The sequence below is a fragment of the Palaemon carinicauda genome, chromosome 18 (assembly GCF_036898095.1).
Source record: "Palaemon carinicauda isolate YSFRI2023 chromosome 18, ASM3689809v2, whole genome shotgun sequence".
NCBI lineage: Eukaryota > Metazoa > Arthropoda > Malacostraca > Decapoda > Palaemonidae > Palaemon > Palaemon carinicauda.
The window spans coordinates 78,916,381-78,937,520 of NC_090742.1; the positions used below are offsets into that span (position 1 = coordinate 78,916,381).

General features: G+C 45.8%; 1 protein-coding gene and 1 pseudogene across 1 annotated transcript in view; both read right to left on the reverse strand.

Moving 5' to 3' along the window:
* The window catches only part of fsd (fates-shifted), a 407,209-nt gene that overhangs the window by 135,585 nt on the left and 250,484 nt on the right, over nucleotides 1-21,140 (reverse strand). The window lies entirely within an intron of this gene.
* LOC137658083 (5S ribosomal RNA) lies at nucleotides 11,271-11,389 on the reverse strand (annotated as a pseudogene).

Consider the following 21,140-nt stretch of genomic DNA (forward strand, 5'->3'; position numbering starts at 1 on the left):
TGTATGCACGATGCTTTGCAGAGAACAGTTTGCTTAAAAGTTACAGAAACTCCCACAGTTTTAACTTCATGAGTCTTTACTCTTTCGACAGCTTAAGGTCCGCCACACAACAGTGTGAAAGGACCTCTGTAATTAAAGTCTATAGAAGATGATAGAGCGTTTTAGACATAGACAGCGCAAGTTTCTTGACCGTGCACCAAAGAGCCTTAAATAGACTCTTAACTCCTTTGGTCCTGTCCTGATAAAACTTCATCGTTTTAACCAGGCAAAAAACTCTCCTCAGTCCTTCACAAACTATATTCGAGAGGATAGTGAACTCGAAAGATTTAGGCCATGGATGAGAAGGACATTTGTAAATGACCAAGAATCCAGGTTGCAAGGCGCCTATGGCTTACCCATTCTGAAGTCCATGTTCTTGCTAAAAGCGTGAACTTCACTGACTCTCAACTATTGCCAGACTTACTCAGAAATGTTTCCAAAGTTTAGACCTTCAAAAGGAAACCAAGTGTAAAGGCTCAAATCTTTCACTACCGCGGAATTCCAGAAACGACCTCTAAATTTCAGGCTGGCAAATCTTGCTGACGCTTCTAAGTCATCTCAAATGATCTGAGAAAATCTAAAAGGTCTTTATCTGATAGATCCAATCGTCTGCGTCCAAAGACAGCTGTCCGCATACTCCTGTACCCATTAATGGTCGAGGAGGAAAAAATATGTCTTCTTCTAAGGTCTAAGAAGAAATATGCCACTTGTCTTAGAGTTACTAAATGAAGAGACTGCTTTAGCTCTACATCACTTCATAAAACCTTGAGGCAAAGGTCCTTTGTACAAGCGATGGCCTCAGCTGCCTCCTTCGAACAACCTTCTAGATCTTAGGGGTTTTCCGAAATACTGGAGGCAGCTAGACCTAAAGCTTGATAGTTTAAAATAAAGCGTTCATGATCCTGACACGGGGAAACGGACTAATGACATGCTTCCAGCATAAACCCAGCATGGTCCCAGCATGAGTCCAGTATGGTTCCAGCATGCTGCATACGCTCAACATGTCGTGAGAGAGTGTCAGGATCTAGACCTCCTCCCAAAACGCGCCCATATCGGTCGCAAGAAACCGATATTGAAGCTAGGCTTGTTGAAAAGAAGCATCAACAACGTGAACCTCATGCTGTGAGGTTAAGACCTGATCGTGTGTAACCAACAAATGTTCAACATACTTAAAGCCAAAGCTTAACGCGAGGGAGCGTTAGCTGCAAGGCCAGAGAGACGCGAAGGAGAGACAATAGTCTGTCTATACTACTGTGAGAAAAAGACTTGACTGTATGCGTCTAGCATGCGACCATAATGTCACATGTGCTTGCATTGCCGTAAGATGTCAGCGTGCTGTATGCGTTTACCTTGTCGTGTGGATACAGCGCTCTGTGTGCGTCCCGCTTGTTGTAAATCAACAGCGTGCTGCGAGGAGGCGACAGCATCGCGTCCGGTCAGTGGCGCAAAGACGCAACTGTTAGTCTATTAAGACACGGGGAAAAAACCTGACTGAACTTATCTAGCATATGTCCAGGTTTACACATGCCTCTAGGTTGTTTAGGATTTCAGATTGAACTGTTTGTCGAGACTTGTCTGCGTGTAGCATGCGTCCACATGAGTGATAGTCGCGTGTCCCGCAGACCGCGAAGATGGAACAACTTGTTGAAAGGATCAACTTTGACTGTCAGCGGCCAACATACGACCAGACTGGTGTCTGCGTCTGTGACTGCGTGAGGGAGAGACCGGAACTTGCATCTGTGTCTGCATGACGTCTGCCGTAAGAGAGAGACCAGATTGCTACAAGCACCCGCTCTAACGTTTCCTGCAACACGAGCATATCTCTGCGAGGAAGCATTGCTGAGCACAGGAGAAATAGGCTTTCTGACACTAACGGAAAACCATTTCTTTGGTTTATGGTAGTCCTCAGACTCTTTTAGGAGAAATTTTTTTCCCCCCAAGAATCGTAAACGCTAAACAGAGATGTAATTGACCTCTTTTAGCTCAGACCAAACCAACACTCGCGGGGCAGCGAGTGCGCCAACACAAGTGTGAGTGAAAGTTGGGAGAGAACATCAACCACAGTTCTGTGAGTGACCTGGGAGAGCTCCTATGACATTTCAAGCGCGCCTTGTGCGCGAACTGAACGTATCCAATGCTGTTAGATACCGTCAGCAGTAGTCGCTAGACCTCAGAAGAAAGTACTAGACATTTCCCCAAACTGGGGGAGAAGAAGAAGCGTGAACAGAAGCAAACTGAGCACCTTTTCTCCCGAAGAACTACAGTGGTACCTCTACATACATCTTAATTCATTCCAGAAACTGCTTCGTATGTTAAAACAATCGTATGTTGGAGCAAATATTCCCATAAGAATACACTGTAATTTGTATAATTCGTTCCACACCCCAAAAACCTATATTAACTCCTTAATAAATTACTACATATAATTACACATAACAATAACATAACTGCATAAAATGAAATAAGCATGTAAAAACTATAATCATAAAGAAATAATAAATAAAAAATGTGTTTTATTGTCACTTTACCTTAGAGACAGGCCAACGCAGGTGTAGGATTTGCTACGCCAGGAGGAGAAGGACGATCGGCGAGAAGGTACACATGGTGTTAACATGTTCTTTAAATAAATACTCTCTCTCTCTCTCTCTCTCTCTCTCTCTCTCTCTCTCTCTCTCTCTCTCTCTCTCTCTCTCTCTCTCTCTCTCTTGTTCTTCTTCACTGTTAGTGTTAGAGACGTCTATTAATTTTTTTCTGAGAGAGAGAGAGAGAGAGAGAGAGAGAGAGAGAGAGAGAGAGAGAGAGAGAGAGAGAGATTAAACAAAAATGTGTTGTGTACATATGATTTTTAACAGCGTCAACGAGTTGAAAGGCAATTAAATGTAACTAAAAAAGGGATTTTGACGAAGGAAAAATCTATTTCTGGGGAGAGACCTGTGGCGCCCGGTGAAAAGGGGTCCTTCTAATACACTTTTCTGATAAAATCTTCCAATTATACCAGAGAAAGATAAAAGCATGGAATGCAGAGGTTACAACCCTCGCGCGAGCACCTTGTGGGTGTCGTGTATAAAGCAAAGGTGCGTGAAATCCACTATTCACAGGTTGTCTTCCATTTAGTTAATTCCTTCGTCAAAGGGATGGGCCGATACAGAGGCCCTAGCCAACCTACCAGAGCCACGCCACCCACGCCCCGACGCGAGCGCCATCTGAACAACATCCTTCTGTGTTGGACATGATGGCTTGGAAAGGAAAGGGTGGGATCGTGTAAAATAAAAGGGAAGGGTTTCACCGGGCGCCACAGGTCTCTCCCCAGAAATAGATTTTTCCTTCGTCAAAATCCCTTTTCTGGGTCGACCTGTGGCGCCCGGTGAAAATGTACCAGAGAATGCCTTCCAAGCCCAATAATAACTACTAATTTAATGAGGGGAGAGAAAAAACACCATGTAAAGAAAACCATATATAATTAAGGTAAGTAAGCATAAATCATAAACTAGCCACAGGACATAGTGAGTGTAAGGCTAAACAAACATGATAACAGGGAAGCCTCCGAGTATCAGAGCACAACATGCAACAAAACTGACATGGCTAAGAATACCCCAACACTAAAATTACGGTAAACACAATAATAGTTACAATCATATTAACCTAATATGTAATAAACTTAGGGCTAACGAACCACCAAGGAAGCGGCGTCATGGTGCGAGTGGCGGGTAGGAGGGAGAAGAAAAGAGATGGACGAAAGGAAGAACAAGAGATCACTGGGGAGAGATACGGCTCCCAGCTGCAACCGTTGGGTATTTAAGGGCCTGTAAGTTCTTTAGATAGTGGCATTTGAAGACCATAGGAGATTTCCAACCCGTGTACTTTTTAAGGTCATCAAAGTCCATATTTTGGAAATAATTGATGGAGGTAGCTACTGCCCGGATATCATGAGCATGGGGAAATGATCCCGGATTGGCTTGTTTAATGAAGTATAGGATCTGTTGCCTAATACCTCGTATGGAAATGGTGCCTCCTTGTTCTCTGATAAACAAGGGGCCAGAAAAGGGCCCTGAGAGTAGTGACTGGACATAAAGAAGTATCTTGGAGAAGAGGAATAATCTTCCAAGGGAACCACCTATTTTGGGGGTCTTCATTTTTAGCTAGGAACTGTCTGGAGAAAGAAGTACTTCACCTGAAGGGAGGAAATCTATGTTTTCTGAGTTTCGTGAGAGAGCTGCTAGTTCTGAGATTCTAGAACCCGAGGCCAAAGCTGTTAGAAATAAAGTCTTCCTAAGAAGAGTGATATAGGAGCAGGATTCGTTGTCCGTGTCGGAGGCAAGTTTGAGGACATCATTTAGAGACCAAGAGACCTTTTGTGGATGAACCGAAGGTCGAAGCCTAGCACATGCTTTTGGAATAGACGAGAAATAAGACTCTGCCAGGTTAATGTTAAACCCAACCAGGAAGACTTTCCTCAGAGCTGACTTAATGGTGGTTATAGTGCTAGCTGCTAGGCCTTTGTCAAATATGGACCTAAAGAAGGAGATGGCTAAATTAGGAGACATAACCGAATGGTCTGAATTCTTTAAGAAATCTGCTAGTTTCTTAACTGCCGAATCATATTGGCGAATCGTAGAGTCCCTTTTGTCTGATTCTATAAAGAGGACATTATCCGGGTCGATGTTTGCATCCTTACGAGCCGCAAACTTCATGAAATCCACAAAGTTAGGGTTTTGGCTATCCTTGAGGAATCTGACACAGTCCGAGTTTGGACCACTTGGGTCAGTTTGGGGAATGGGATCCGGAAGGGACGGAGTTTCAACTCGAGGAGGAGAGGAAACCAACTGCTCTTTGGCCAGTGAGGTGCCACTAAAGCCACCGCCCCGTTGAAGGAGCGAAGTTTGTGTAAGACTTTCAGTAGAAGATTCACTGGAGGGAATAAGTAGATCTTCTGCCAATGGTTCCAATCCAGGGTTAATGCGTCCATGGCATAAGCCTGAGGGTCCAGGTACGGGGTCACATAACATGGGAGTTTGTGATTGAGTTGGGTTGCGAATAGATCTACCTGGAGACCTGGAACCAGCCTGAGTATCCACCGGAAGGAGTGTATGTCCAGGGACCATTCCGATTCCAGTGGTCTCGTCCTGGATAATGAGTCTGCTATCACATTCTGGACTCCTGCTAGGTGAGTTGCTGACAGGAACCAGTCTTTGTCGGCTGCCAAGGCGAAGATAGTGACCAGGATCTGATTCAGGTTGGGTGATTTGGATCCCCCTCTGTTGAGGCAGTGGACTACTGCCGTGCTGTCTGAGACTACTCTGATGTGGGTCGACCTCGGAGGAGAGATTCTCTTCAGGGTCAAGAACACCGCCATGGCTTCGAGAACATTGATATGGAACTGCTTCATGGCGGGTGACCAAGAGCCCTGAAACATTTGATGTTGGGAGTAACCCCCCCATCCACTCAGAGACGCATCAGTATGAATTGTCACTTGTGGAGAGGGGAACTGTAGAGGAACCGATTTGGAGAGGTTCCTCCGTTCGGACCATGGTTGTAGTCTCATTTTTAAGACAGAGGGGATCTTTGAGGTCTTGTCTCTTAAAGGTATTGTCGCTCTCTTTCTCCAAACTCGATTGATGTCTTTGAGTTTGGCTTTTAATAGGAGATCGGTCAGTGAGGCAAATTGGAGAAGGCCGAGGATTCGTTCTAAAGCTCTTCTGGACACCTGTCTGTGTTTGAGAAAGTTCCTGACCTTGGAAGCTATCTCCCTTACCTTCTTGGGCGGAAGGGAGAGCCTGTGCTTTGAAAGGTCCCAACGGATGCCTAACCATTCGAAGTGGCTTGATGGTTGTAGGCGAGACTTTCGGAGATTGACTTGGAAGCCCAGTTTGGCGAGAAAGTGGAGTACCTTCGACGTAGCTCTGTTGCATTCCTGGTTCGACTGGGCCCAAATGAGCCAATCGTCCAGATAGGCGATGATCTGTATCCCTTGGTTTCTGAGTTGTTCGAGCACCGTCTCCCCCAGTTTTGTGAATATCCTGGGGGCAATGCTGAGACCGAAGGGCATGACTTTGAATGCAAAGGCTTTCTTGCCTAGACGGAAGCCTAGGTAAGGAGAGAAGTTTCGAGCTACTGGGACATGATAATAGGCGTCGGTAAGATCGATAGAGGTGGTGACGGCCCCACGGGGGAGTAAGGTCCGTACCTGAGAGATAGTCAGCATACGGAACTTGTCGCAAAGGATGTAAGAGTTTAGTTTCGACAAGTCCAGAACTACCCTCAACGCCGACGAGTCTTTCTTCGGGACTGTAAACAGGCGGCCTTGGAATTTCAGGGATCGAACCCGTTTGATCGCTTTCTTCTTGAGTAACTCGGCGGTGTACTCTTCCAGGATGGGAGTGGGTCTCTGGAAGAAGGTCACTGGTGGAGGAGGGGATCCCTGTGACCATTTCCAACCCAAGCCCCTGGATATTATGCTGTGAGCCCATGGACTGAAGGTCCAATGGTCTCGGAAGTGATAAAGTCTCCCTCCTAGCGGCATCACATCATTGGGAGGGAGTGAACCTAGGTCCCCTCCCTCCACGGGCACCCCTTGCTCTAGGTCCGCCGCGTTGGCGGAACTGTCCTCTACCTCTGAAACTTCCTCTCTGGTATCCACGAAAGGAACCGGAGGATTCGTAGGCAGGGTTGTATGCAGGAGAGGACATCCAAGAGGGGTTGGGCTGTGTACCAGGGGGAGCAGTGAGGTAGACTACCTGCTGAGGGGGAGCCGGTTGTTGAGAAGTCGAGGCAGTGGAAGACTGTGGCGACGAGTTACCCCGGACCGTCTTGTAGGGACTAAACCTCTGCTTCTTCTTGAAGAACGTCTGTTTCTGGGGTTCGAACCTCCTTTTGGCTGAGAGACCCCACCTTACCTGCAAATTTTGGTTTGCCCTCGCCGCATCCTGAAGAACCTTATCAACTTCGGTCTGAGGGAAGAGGTTCTTACCCCAGCAGGAGGACGCTATCAGCCTGTTCGGTTCATGTCTGATGGAGGCCTCAGACAGAACGAACTTCCTGCAACTAACTCGAACCGACCAGAAGTCATGGAGGTCTATTTGGTAGGACAGCAGCTGGTTCTTTGTGGCGACTCTGAACAGCGTTTCCTCTGGGTAAAGCGATGCTAGGGACTCCATGGAGGTGATGGATTGGAGGGACCTAGCTAGTCTAGTACGGGTCTCAAACTCAGTTTTGAGAAGACTCTCTATTAATCTGGGAAGCTTCTCAGAGAAAAGAGTAGAGGCACAGTCCGGGTCTAGCTTCCCCACTGTGAAGGTAGACGCCACGTCATCCCAAGTTGCAGAGGTACCCGGAATAAGCAAAGAGGTGGGATCCATCTCTTTGAGAGCCGGCATGGAAGCCTGAAAGATTTGCAGTGATTAGTGATGCAGGAGGGGGTTTGCTCTCCAAAATATACTGTGTATATCATATTAATGGCTAAATTAGTGTCTGCCAAAGAGAAATAAGGAACAAAAGGAAAACCCACTTACATCATCGTTCAGTAGAATTGAGGACAGCTCGTAACAGAGTGAGCACAAATCCGGGAACCAGACCATATATTGGGCCTGTCCCGGTTCCCGGATAAAGGGGATGGAGCAGTGTGCATGGGACCGACAGAGGTCATGCCCAACGGGGTCGTTGAACGAGGCAGGGCATCCTTGGGCAGTACAACGGACCTTCTGTAAAAGAAAGGAGACATGAGTCTTGGTGTACCTTGAAACTCTGATATGGGGTTAAAAAACCCTATTATTATAGAGCTCCGGCTCCCACTGAATTCCCTTAAGCTCCAATATTGTATTTAACTAATGTCTGATTATCACTTTTTAAGATGATACAGCCCCATTACCATTGCTGGTGCTTTTATATTCAATTGTTTGCATTTAACTAATGTCTGTTAAAGACAGAAGAATAAATAATCTAAAGCAATCTGCCGACCTCCGAGGGTCGGGGAAGCAGTGACAGGCCCTTAAAATAAATATAAAACTCCATCCTTAGCTAAAGGCAAGGCAAATATAAGTGTGAAGTGTATGGGCGACCTCCGGTGAAGCCGGAGGGCGATGAGATGTCCTGAATAATTCAATTGTGGCTAATAATTCAATTGTGAAATTTATAAAACACAAGCCGCAGCTAAAGGCCAAGGCTAAGATAATAGTAAAGCGTATTTACGATCTCCGGTGAAGCTGGAGGGAGATGAAAGGTCCTGAATTATTATATTGTGAATAATAACTCAATTGTAATAACAATGGCTATTGTGTGGATATAGCCGTGGCCTGAGACCGTAGTAAGGGCCACCGGAGGGTCGTATCTAAACAATATGAAGCCCGTCCTATGTAAGAAAACAATATATATATATAACAATAGTTCTAAAGTCATTGAGAATCCCTCATGGCGGAGTAGAACTCAAGACGGAGTGGAAAAAAGTTCATAACTACTCCCAAGCCGTAACGGGGAGAGGACGGAACTCGGACCTAATAAATAACGCTAACTATTGAAAAGTAACCAAAATTAAATAACTCGTAAGTTATCATACACCCGTAGGGGGAGAGGTGAGGGAGGGAGAACCCGTTGAACGCACAAAACGGAAAACGGGAAATCCGCTCACCCACCTGAGATAAGAAAGAAAACGAGAGAAAGGGGTAACTCGTGACTGCGAACAGAAAACGGGAACCCCAAGCTCTCGCTCCCTTGGACACAAAATCAGGACTAATAAGCACACAACACTATTATAAACGTATAAAATAAAATTGTAACATCAAGATAAGACTACGAACGAAGAATAGCGTCTGCTAAAACCCAAATTAAATAGAAAAGTCGAGTGACGGGTACTAAACAATAATAAAGCTAGAATGCTTATCTTGTCCGTAGGTGGGACTTGCTAGCAAAAAGTACCATGAGCATAATAACGATAAAAATAATAACGGTTCAAAAGGCATAAGGCCAGGGACTTAACCAAGAACCTAAGTGACAGAGTACTAAACGGGCAGACTAAGATGAATTCCCCAAGACAAGAGAACAAACAATGGCCGCCGTGGAAGGGCCAGACGGGAATGATAAAACCGACTATACTGTATATAAAACACAAGCCCGGTACTACAAAAAGCTGTCAAAACAAACTACGGTACTTAACATTGGAATGGGTGAAGATGGAGCTTCGGTCATGACGAAAAAATCCACGAGTGTGAAAATAGCCGAGAGCACCACAAAATATCCCACAATTGTAGCAGTCCAAAAAGAAGGATGTTGTTCAGATGGCGCTCGCGTCGGGGCGTGGGTGGCGTGGCTCTGGTAGGTTGGCTAGGGCCTCTGTATCGGCCGATCCCTTTGACGAAGGAATTAACTAAATGGAAGACAACCTGTGAATAGTGGATTTCACGCGCCTTTGCTTTATACACGACACCCACAAGGTGCTCGCGCGAGGGTTGTAACCTCTGCATTCCATGCTTTTATCTTTCTCTGGTATAATTGGAAGATTTTATCAGAAAAGTGTATTAGAAGGACCCCTTTTCACTGGCCGCCACAGGTCGACCCAGAAAACAATATCAGCGAATCTGAATTCCTTTATTAACTAAAACAAATATTGATACAAACACACTCGTGTGCGTATGCGCAAACACACACACACGCAGGAGGAGAAATGATCGGCGAGGAGGTAGAGATGGTGACTGCGATAACGTACCGTAACTTACACTACGGAAACTTTAATCTAACTAAGCTTATTTATTTTTTTTTATTTTTATATTTCATATTTTTTTTACATTTTTTTTCTTTTGATTTTTAATTTTCATCACTTCCAGTGACGATTTACGGTACGTTATCGCAGTCACCATCTCTACCTCCTCCCCTACCGTCTGTCTCTTACTGCGTAGCAATTCTTGCACCTGTGTGTGTGTGTTTGTGCATACACACACGAGTGTGTTTGTATCAATATTTGTTTTAGTTAATAAAGGAATTCAGATTAGCTGTTATTACTTTCTTAGTTACATTTAATTGTTTTTCAACTCGTTGACACTGTTAAAAATCATATGTATTGTAAACATATTTTTGTTTAATCTCTCTCTCTCTCTCTCTCTCGGAAAAAAAATAATAGACGTCTCTAACACTATAACAGCGAAGAAGAACGAGAGAGAGAGAGAGAGAGAGAGAGAGAGAGAGAGAGAGAGATTTTATTTAAAGAACATGTTAATGCTATGTTTAGAGAGAAACAGAAAAAGAGAGAAGACTTTTTTAAAAGAGCTTGTTAATGCTATCTTGGTTTTCTTTGCTTCACTTTTCTCTTTCTTTCTGTTCATCACGCTGGCCCTTCTCACAAATGATCGTTTCCAACAATCTCTTTGTCCTTTATCCCTATCAACAAAAGGCGTTCTATCTCTTCCAGGGTATTGCTACGATGTCTTGTAATAATGGTGATCCCCTTCGATGGTTTATCTGCTTTAATGGCTGCCTTCTGCTTGATGATCGTCGAGATCATAAGCCTATTCCGGCAGTATTGTTTAGCCATATCACTCACATGCACACTGCTCTCATGTTTTTCTATAATTTCTTGCTTCAATTCTAATGAAAGAATTGCCTTCTTCCTTTTCTCACCACTACCTGTACTGAAACTTAGCTTCTTAGGCACCATGATTATAGGTAAAATCAAAAAGGAAATGTGAAAAAAGGAAGAAAATAAGCACTGTTAACAACAGACCAAACAGAGGACAACCACACGATACACACAAGAACAAAGAACAGAGCACTCAACGCTCAATGGCGTCCCTCTTACGTGCTGCCATCTACCGACGTAAACAAGATCTACAGCGTATGTTGGAGCATTACTTCGGGTGTCGAGACAGAAATTTGGTCGAAGTTTACTTCGTATGTTAGAAAATTCGTATCTTAGGACAATCGTATGTAGAGGATCCACTGTATGTGTCTTACACGATTTTGGTGCTGACACGTCACCTTCTTTCGAAAAGAAAAACTTCCAGCGAACATCAGTTATTGCCGGATAAGTTATTATAAAAACATATGACTCCTGAAAGATTTTGGACGTATTGATTGGTGACTACGAAGTCTAGGTTTTTCGTCCTTCGACGAGGACACTCTATCTTCCATGAAAGTGCGAAAGTTTCCAGAGGAAGAGCTAGGATTGTATGCGATTTGTCTGACTTCCGCTTCTCTCGTGGGAGAAAAACACGCTTGCTTGCTTCCAGTTTAAGCATTAAAGGTTTAAATGCCAACAGCATCTGGTGTTCCCAGGCGGTCACTCATCCAAGTATTGACCAGACCCAACGTTGCTTAACTTCGCTGATCAGACGAGAAGCGGTGTTTTCAACGTGGTAAGGTCGTTGACTGTGACACGCCTGCTGCGAGGGTAAGTTCTGTTCGCGTGCGTACATGACGAATAACTTCCTAGTCTAGTAGACAGGGAAAACGTATAACGTCATCCTCGTCAGGGAACTGCGTCCTATTACGCAGAAAAAAGTTACAATATCCGAGATACCATAGCGATGATGAACTGATCTCTTCAAGACATTCCAACTTCGCTCTTCCCAAGAAACTATGTCACATGGTTGTGACATCATAGTTCGAAAATAGCTTTACTTCATCATTCCAAAGCGGAGCGGGAACATCTTGGACTGTATCAATAGGATCGCTCGGCGGAACATACGTTTAATGTACAAGGTCCGCGATGCACCTCAGCCTACCGACCTTCCTTCTCCCAGGGGTTGGAAAGTAAGGAAGAGGTGTAGGGCTAGGAGTAAGATGAACACGAACAAATACCTCCTCCAGTGCACTGTGCTATGTTTACGAGTCACTAAACAAGAGCGTTTTTAAAACATATTACATTAAATCATAAAAGATCTGCCCATGGTGGGAGATATACTCTTATGCTCTATTCTCATAAAAGCCTTATGCACTTCCTGCTGTACCAGCTGCAGGCGCTGCATCAACCTCTACAGTAAGGTTCGTTACTTTTCTGAGAATGATTTAATGTTAATTTATTTACTTAATTATTTTCTTATTTACTTACTGAGCCATCTTTCCTTATAGGAGCCCTTTGGGTTAAAGCATCTTGCTTTCTCAACTAGGGTTGCAGCTTGGCTAGTAAGAAAAATAAAATAAATAGAGACACCATTAACGCAACCAGCGAAAACTCTGAAGTCGGAACGAGGGAAAAAAGTCTGGGAGGGAGAGGGAACCTGCCTCGAGAGCTTACGAGGAGACAGCTTAGTTCTTGGAGAAGTCACCGCGTCCGAAACTCCTCTTTTTCTCTTCAGAGGGGTAGATGCAGCCAAAGATTTGTGGCCCAATTCAGAGAGAACAGGCTTGAAAGCCTGTATAACCGCTCAGATTAGTGCCTCAAACCATGGCTGTTGGCTGACAGCTGCGCTCTGGAGGGACAGGGATCGAAAGATCCCTGAGAGGAGTTTCCATATGGAGGTTCGCCTGTAAAGAAGAAGTGTTCCTGGATCTTTCTGGAAGCTTCCCTTCCACCGCCGAGAGCGCTGTTCTGCGCTTGCGGGGAGGGGAATGTGGCGATGGCGACCTTACCGTGCATTGTCCTGCAGTCTCGCGCGCGGGAGGGTATTGGCGCTCGAGCGGGGGAGCGTATTGGCGCTCGCGTGATGGGGAATACCCGGAGTCGTGCGCGCGCGCGTGGGGGACTGCTGATGCGCGTGCGTGCGTGGGCAAATGCGCGGGCGAGTGATGGCGCGTAGAAGCGCGCGCGGGAGACACAGGAGACTGCCCAGGAGGCTGATTGTGCGCTCGCACTCGTGAATGTTCGCATGCTGGATCAGGATGTTGGACCCGCGGGCGTGCGGGCGAGAGTTCGCACGCCTCAGAAGATATCGTAGGACGCGCGCGCGCAGGAGAGATATCCCTTGTGCGCGGGCGCACAGTCGGAGCCTGTGTGTGTGGGCGCGCATAACTGCTAGAGAGGATGGGCGTGGGCGCGCGGGTAATAGCAAGGGCGCGCAGGAGAGTGATGGTGCGTAGGAGCGCTCGCACGCGCGGGAGACTGTGGGCTCACAGGAGCTTGCGCAGGAGACTGATTGCACGTGCGGGAGACTGTGGGCTCACAGGAGCTTGCGCAGGAGACTGATTGCACGCGCGCGGGTGAATGTTCGCGGGTGCGTGGGCACGCACGATCAGGTCGTTGGACACGCGGGCGTAAGTTCGCGCGCCCCAGAAAATGTCGTAGGGCGCTCGCACGCAGGAGAGATACCCCTGGCACGCAGGCGGGCAGTTGAAGCCTGTGTGCATGGGCGCGCGTCAGTATGCGAGCGCGCAGGGCGCGCGCACGTATCCTCGCCCAGATCCGAAGATCATGGGCGCGCAGGAGAGACGGCTGTGGGTGGGCGTTAGCGCGCGGGAGAGCGTTGGCGAGCGCTGATGAAAGGGAGAGCGCTGGCGCTAAGGAGGTTGATGGCGCGCTACCCCAGGCAAAGCCTGGCGCGCAGGAGAACGTTGGCGTGCATGTCCATCATGGCACGTAGGAGAAGTATGCGCACGATGGCGCTTACGCCCTTGATGCCCTGAAACAGGGTTCGGTGCCTGACGAGCATGGTAGTCAGGTTTCGTGGGTACGTAAAGCGCATCAGCTCTCAGGAACGGCAACGGCAGGTCAGCAGGTCTGTCGGGTGGAAGGTCGACGTGTCCTTTGAAAGGACGACCTTCCACCGAAGGGGATCGCGAACGATCCACTGAGAGGTCCAGGACCATAGCAGGAACAGTCGGTGAACGCTGACGAGGCTCCTCTGCGGCGGACTGCAACGACAATGATGAACCAAAGAGGCGCCTCCTCACCGCTTTATAACGTGAAGGAAGGCCTCTCCGGCGAAGAGGAAGGCGAGCCTTGGGACGGATGAGCCCTCTGGGGGTCGTAGGCTCAGCAAGCTGACCTTCTGCAGTCCTCCGAAGAGGAGTCTCTGTAAGTGAACTCTCCCGAGGGGGAGAATCACAGGCAGGAGAGACTGTTGGACTTAGTTTCTCCCTCGTAGATTGAGCATGAACGGGAGAAACTAAGCCTTCAGCTACTGCGGGATGTGGAGAGGCAGAGGTATTAGGAGATACTGTACCGCATTGGATACCTCTGACACCACAACGTCGACAATAGACAGGATCAACCTCTGCCAAAGTCGGCGATTGCTTGACAGCGGCACCCAATCGGATAATATCAAGTAGAGCTTCCTTGGAGGGCGAACCCTCGAGCCCCAAGGAAGACCAAAGCTGAAACAAATTAGTTTGTGATATATCCTCCCCCGGGGGGAGAGGTGGAGCTGCCTCGCTAGGGGAGGCAACGCCATCTCTCGAACCCCGAGTTTGGGAAACAGAACCACGGTCTACGCTACCACTCGACGGTTTCTCAAAAGAGGCCGCTCGAGCGGGAGCTTCGGAGGAGGTTTGGGCAACGGAAGAAGAGACCTTGGGATTTTCTCCTTTCAAAGAAACCTTCGAAGGAGAGATATCCCGCCTGGACTTCTTCTTGCATCGCCAAGAAAACCTCTCCCACTGGGAGGTAGACCACTCCCTACACTCACCACACTTATTACCACTATCACACCGTTGGCCTCTACAGTAAGGGCAAAGGGTGTGAGGGTCCGTCTCGACCGCCGACATGAATGTTCCGCAGGGGCGGTCGGGTAATCCAGGACAGGTGCGCATAATCGCAGAGGCCAACTTCACACTCAAACCTGTCAAAGAAAAAGCAAAAAAACATTAATGGCTGCCAAGAGCGAGGCAAGGATGAGAGAGGACACGTCTGTCTACCATCCGAGCCGAGAGCAAAGGGAGCTCAAGCACACTAAACTAGCGATGGGGTAGTAAACCCTCGTTAAAATTCTAATGGCTCGTCATTTCAGCTACGCCGAAAGTAATACAGTGAACCCTCGTTTATCGCGGTAGATAGGTTCCAGACCCGGCCGCGATAGGTGAAAATCCGCGAAGTAGTGACACCATATTTACCTATTTATTTAACATGTATATTCAGACTTTTAAAACCTTCCCTTGTACGTAGTACTGTTAACCCTTTTACCACCAAAGGACGTACTGGTACGTTTCACAAAAGCCATCCCTTTACCCCCCTGGACGTACCGGTACGTCCTTGCAAAAAAATGCTATAAAAATTAGTTTTTCATATTTTTTTATAATTTTTTGAGAAAATTCAGGCATTTTCCAAGAGAATGAGACCAACCTGACCTCTCTATGACAAAAATTAAGGCTGTTAGAGCATTTTAAAAAAAATTAACTGCAAAATGTGCTAGGAAAAAAATAACCCCTTGGGGGTTAAGGGTTGGATATTTCCAAATACCCCGGGGGTAAAAGGGTTAACAAACTACCCTTTAATGTACAGAACACTTAATGCATGTACTACAGTACCCTAAACTAAAACAGGCACAAATATTAAAGGCGATTTTATATCATGCGTTTCCTTAACACGCCAAAAAGCACGATAAAAAATGGCAACCAACGTTTTGTTTACGTTTCTCTGATCATAATGAAGAAACAAATGCATTTAGTGTACACATCTGTGTATAGGTTAGTTTTTGCATCGATTATATTGATTATACAGTATGTTGATTTTGTTATTACCAATGTTTTACTTAATTTTTCTTAGGACTTCCAAATGAAATGTTTTTCTTTATGACGCCGCCTGAAACAACGGCGTTATAAAGTACGCTCAGTAAACAACCACGCTCAGAACAAAGAAGGCATTTAACGCGCATGATGAAAGTGATAAATAATGATATTTACAGTAAAAGCTTTTAAAAAATATGTTATTACAAATATTATTTACCGTATCTATATAAAATCATACAGTACATACTGTACGTAGTAAAGCAGGAAAACAACTTACGAGAGAGAGAGAAAGAGAGAGAGAGAGAGAGAGAGAGAGAGAGAGAGAGAGAGAGAGAGAGAGAGAGAGAGAGAGAGAGAGAGAGAGAGAGAGATTGTTTTACGTGCGTAAATGTAAATTTTAAACCAAAAAAATATGATAGGTTACAACATGTATACTCTTCAGAGTTTTAAAACCTTCCGTTCAACTTAATGCATATAGTACTAAACTAAAAAAGGCACAAATATTAAAATGTTAGAATATTAAAGTAAAAAATAAAGATTGTTACTGTACTCACCACGAAAGAAGTTCAAGAAAAACTTGAATGATAATGGCGATGAATTTGCTGCACAGTAGAAATGATGATGATGAAGCTGATGATGTCTTTTACTGTGCAGCCAATGATAGTATTTTACAACTCTTCAGACGGAGGTGTCTTTTCCTGGGACACCTCTTCAACTTCTTCCTGGGAAACTTCTTCAATTTCTTCCGAAGGCGTACTAGCAGGAGGAACTGGCTCTTTTTTGCGAGGCTGGAAGAACATTGTGATCGGAAGTTGCTGCCGATGCTTCTTTTTTCGCTCTAAGAGCATCCTGTAGGGAGTCATGTCTTCATCGATCTTGTTGCAGAATTGCATAGACCGAACCATATCCTCGTCCCACTCTTGCAACATTTCTTTCAACTCCTTCGCATGGTTGCGGGCCTTGGCAAGCCGTTCTAATGTTAAGCCCGTTTCTTCAACATTTTCTTGGGTCTCTTCCTGGGTTTCACTCTCTTCTTCGCTTGCCGATTTCGTCAGGTCTTCTAGGTCTGCGTCAGTTAGCGGCTGGGAATGGCAGTCCAACAACTCGTCGACGTCTTCAGTCGTCATGTCGCCAAACCCGTCACCCCCAATTATGGCAGCCAACTGCACAGATTTGCGTATTGCAGAGTGTTGGATTTCAGACGGAGTAAATCCCTCGTCGTTGTATCAATCTGGGGGCACAACTTCTTCCAGCTCGCATTCACGGTTGCAGGTTTCATCTCTTGCAGTGCCTTCTGAATGTTCTGCAGGCACGTGGCTATGGTGTACTGCCGCCAGTACACCTTCAAGTTAAAATCTTCATCCTCATCATCTTGGGCAGCATCCAAACACGCAACGAGGTCCGCCAAGGTATTCTTCGTGTAGAGGGCCTTGAACGCCCTGATAACCCCCTGGTCCCTTGGTTGAATTAATGACGTGGTGTTGGGTGGCAGGAACTCAACCTGAATGCCCTCATGCGACAGATCAGGTGCGTGTCCACCAGCGTTATCCATAAGGAGAAGGATCTTGAATGGCAAGCCCTTCTCTACGAGATATTTGCTGACTTGCGGGATGAAACACTGATGGAACCAGTTGGAGGTCAGCATCTTCGTAATCCATGCTTTTGGATTATGCATCCAGTACACGGGAAGGAGATTCTTATTTTTATTTTTCAAAGCGCGAGGATTTTTCGACTTATAAATAAGCCCCGGCTTTAGCAAAAATCCAGCAGCATTGCCACACATCACGAGGGTAACGCGATACTTGAATGCTTTAAAGCCAGAGGCTTTGGCTTCTTCTTTGAACAGGAAAGTTCGCGACGGCATTCTCTTCCAAAACAAGCCGGTCTCATCCATATTAAACACTTGTTCCAGCTTGTACCCACCTTCGGCGATAATATTCTTGAACGTCTGGTTCACGTAAGTTTCAGCAGCGGCAGTGTCAGCCGAAGCAGCCTCGCCATGCAGGGAAACGCTTTTCAGGGCGAAGCGTTTCTGAAACTTCGCGAACCATCCTTTGCTGGCGGAAAAACGTTGTTTCTGACTCTGAGAATCAGTGGATGTCCCTGGTTGAGGCTCATCTACATCATCATCTTCTTCAGCATGGTCGCCATCGTCGTCTTGAGGTTCCTTTGCCGCAAAATTCTCATACAAGCTCAAAGCCTTGGTTCGGATGGTGTTCGTATCCAAGGCTATGTTCTTCTTCCGGCAGTCGGCAATCCACATAGCTAAAGCACCTTCCATGCGTACGATCGTTTTATTACGCGTGTTAACGACTGGCTTCGCTGATCTGCTAAAGGTGATTGCAGCCGTCTTTCTAATGTTCGCCTCGTCCTTCTTGATATAGCGAACGGTGGATTCATTGATTCCAAAATGGCGGGCTGCGGCCGCGTAACTTCTACCGTCTTTTAACATATCGAGAAGCGTAACCTTCTCAGCAATCGTCATCATCCTTCGGTGGCGTTTAGGCTCACTACCAGCCTTAGTAGAAGCAGAACGCTTGGGAGCCATTGTACAGTAGGGTTTAACAGATAGTTCAACAAAAAGTTCAACTTAAAACAGTCACGCACAGCACAGATTAAAGTTCAAAAACTTAACAACGTCTACACAGCGATATGGCGGGAGAGAAAGTGGCCGCGAAAAGATGCTGGAAGTTGGAGATGCGGGCAAAACACCAATCACAGGCTAGATAACAAAACTTGAGTTCTGATTCGTCATCTATCAGCGCTTGAACCAATCACAACCTGTCTTATATGCTACGTAGGTTACCAACTTAAAGTACAAGATACCCTGCGTATACTGTACAGTAATAATAATAATAATAATAATAAATAATGATAATAATAATAATAATAATGATAATAATAAACGGATTTTGAGCGAAGCGAAAAATCTATTTTTGGGTGAGATAGCCATGGCGTCCTGATGGAAGGTTCCTTTTTGGTAGCTTCCTTGGGTAAATAACTACTAAGATATTCCCAGAGAATTTAACCACAGGTTATCACAGAATTCTAACTTCTGGAGCGAGTATCCTAAAGGTTTCCCTTTTAAGACATCGTATATCAACAGGGGACGCATGTATCAACGCGCCACATAGCTATCTACACCCCGAACAGAGTTAATGCTTCGGTGTGTAAGGGTTGAGAATAGCTGGGAGCCGTTCCATAGCTAATCTCATTCGTGGCTACTACTGATACTCGAGACGTAAACAAACGGGCGCCATTGCTTAAATGACGTCACGTCCGTCTTTATCCTGAAGCCAGTTGCTTGCCCATCACCATGATACAGCAGAGCAGGGTGGGACCTAAAACTGGACGAAGTAGCAGGGAGGGTCCATCAGGACGCCATGGCTATCTCACCCAAAAATAGATTTTTCGCTTCGCTCAAAATCCGTTTTTTGGGCTCAAGCCATGGCGTCCTGATGGAAGAATACCAGAGAATCAATGTATCGTGGTAGATTTTCCCCTAATAGTAAGTGCCAAGGCATTGACAAATTAGCATAGTAATCTTGGTAAAGAACCGTAGGGAAGAAGCATCCTGCCCCCCTTGGCAGTGAAGTTCCCACGGGCCATGCCGACGTCAAAGTGGTATTGAAGGACTATTCATCCTGATAGAAGAACTTGAAGAACTTGGAGATGAAGCTGAATGTTTGGTATTTGTATAGGAACATTCTGAAAAGCAGACCAGTGGTGGTTGGGCACTGTATGTTGAGAAAGATGAATCATCTCCAGGGTATGAAGAGTAAGTATTCGTATTGGAACATTACATAATCAGAGTGAATATAAATTAAGAGTTAGTATCTTAATTTCTCCATAACCGTAAGGAAAAAGGGGATAATAAAACTATGACAGGCATGTATTTCATAGTAAGTAGGAGCTGATTGAGACGCACAGATAATAAAATAGAAATTTTATTTCACAAATGCAGAAATTAAATAAATTACAGCAATAAGTAAAGTTCATTTACAGTAATTAAAATGTACATAGTACAGTAATAAAGACTTGCTCTTGAATCTGAAAAGGAATTTCAAGTTTATTAGTAGGCACTCGTTCTCGAGGAACGCAAGTCTTTGAATAAAACACATCATGCTCAGGGCATGCGGCACTTGTGTAACAACTATGACATTTCACCTGGGATAAGAACAGTTATATAAAAGCACTAAGTGTTTTCGACATCACTATGTATCGCTCGAGGGTCAACATAGGCACCCGAAGAGTTAGAGTCCCAAGTAACTCACTGTTCTACGCAGAGTTAGGTGCAGGTTTCATAACACTACCTGCGGCTACCACAAAATGTTTGACTTCGTGCACTTGTTTCGCATAATGTTTAAAGAAAACGCGCGAGGACTTCCAGCCTGTGAAGTTCTTAAGGCTTTCAAAGTCCATACTCTGAAAGAAATTCAGAGATGATGCAACTTTCCTAGGATCATGACCAGCGGGTGTACTGTCAGGATCTGCTCTGCGAATGAAGTAGGTGATTTTCGCTCTTAATTGTTTCAGTGACAGGTCGCTGCCCGATGTTTCTCCTTTGAAGAGTTGGCCTCCACCAAAGTTCGAAGTTCTGCGAAGATAGACCTTGAGGCTCTCTACTGGGCATAGAGAGGCATCTTCCTTCAGGGGGCATATTCTCCAGGGGCCCCATCTTTTGGTGGGTAATTCATTTTTGGCGAGAAACGTCGGATCAGGGGAGAGGGTAACGTCTCCTGTATCGGTAAACAGGATGTGTCCGTCTTCTCTTGATAATGCCACTATTTCGCTGACTCGAGCTCCCGAAGCAAGAGCAAAGAGAAATATAACTTTCTGAGTCAGATCCTTGAGAGGGCATGAATCCTTATCCAAGTTGGAGGCGAAATGGAGCACCTTGTCTAGTGACCAGGAGATCGGTTTCGGTGGGGGTGCTGGGCGTAGGCGAGCACATGCTTTCGGTAGTTTGTTGAAGATGTCGCTGGACAGATCAATTTGGAAAGCATATAGAATTGGTCTGGTCAAGGCTGATTTGCAGGTTGAAATCGTATTGGCTGCTAATCCCTGTCCATGAAGGTGAATAAAGAAGGACATGCAGAAATCAATCGTGATTTCTTTAGGATTTTTTGTCTTGACGAAGGAGACCCATTTCCTCCAGGATGATTCGTATTGCCGTCTTGTGGATTCGGTCTTGTATTCCTCTAGGAAGTCCAGACTTTTCTTCGAGATCCCAAACCTCTTCTTTGCGGCTAGGGAGAGAAAATCATGAGATGAAGGTCCTTGATTTTCGATGATGAAGCAAAGACAGTCGACTTCTGTACTTGTTGGGAGAGAACTGGGCCCGGGAGAGGGATCAGCTTGGGCTGCAGCTCCAGGACCAGGGGGGTACCAGTTGCTCCGGGGCCACTTGGGAGCCACTAGGGCCGCTGTCCCTTTGAAGGTTCTCAGTTTGGAGAGGACTTTCAACAGAAGGTTGGTGGGAGGGAACAGGTAGATCTTGGACCATCTGTTCCAGTCCA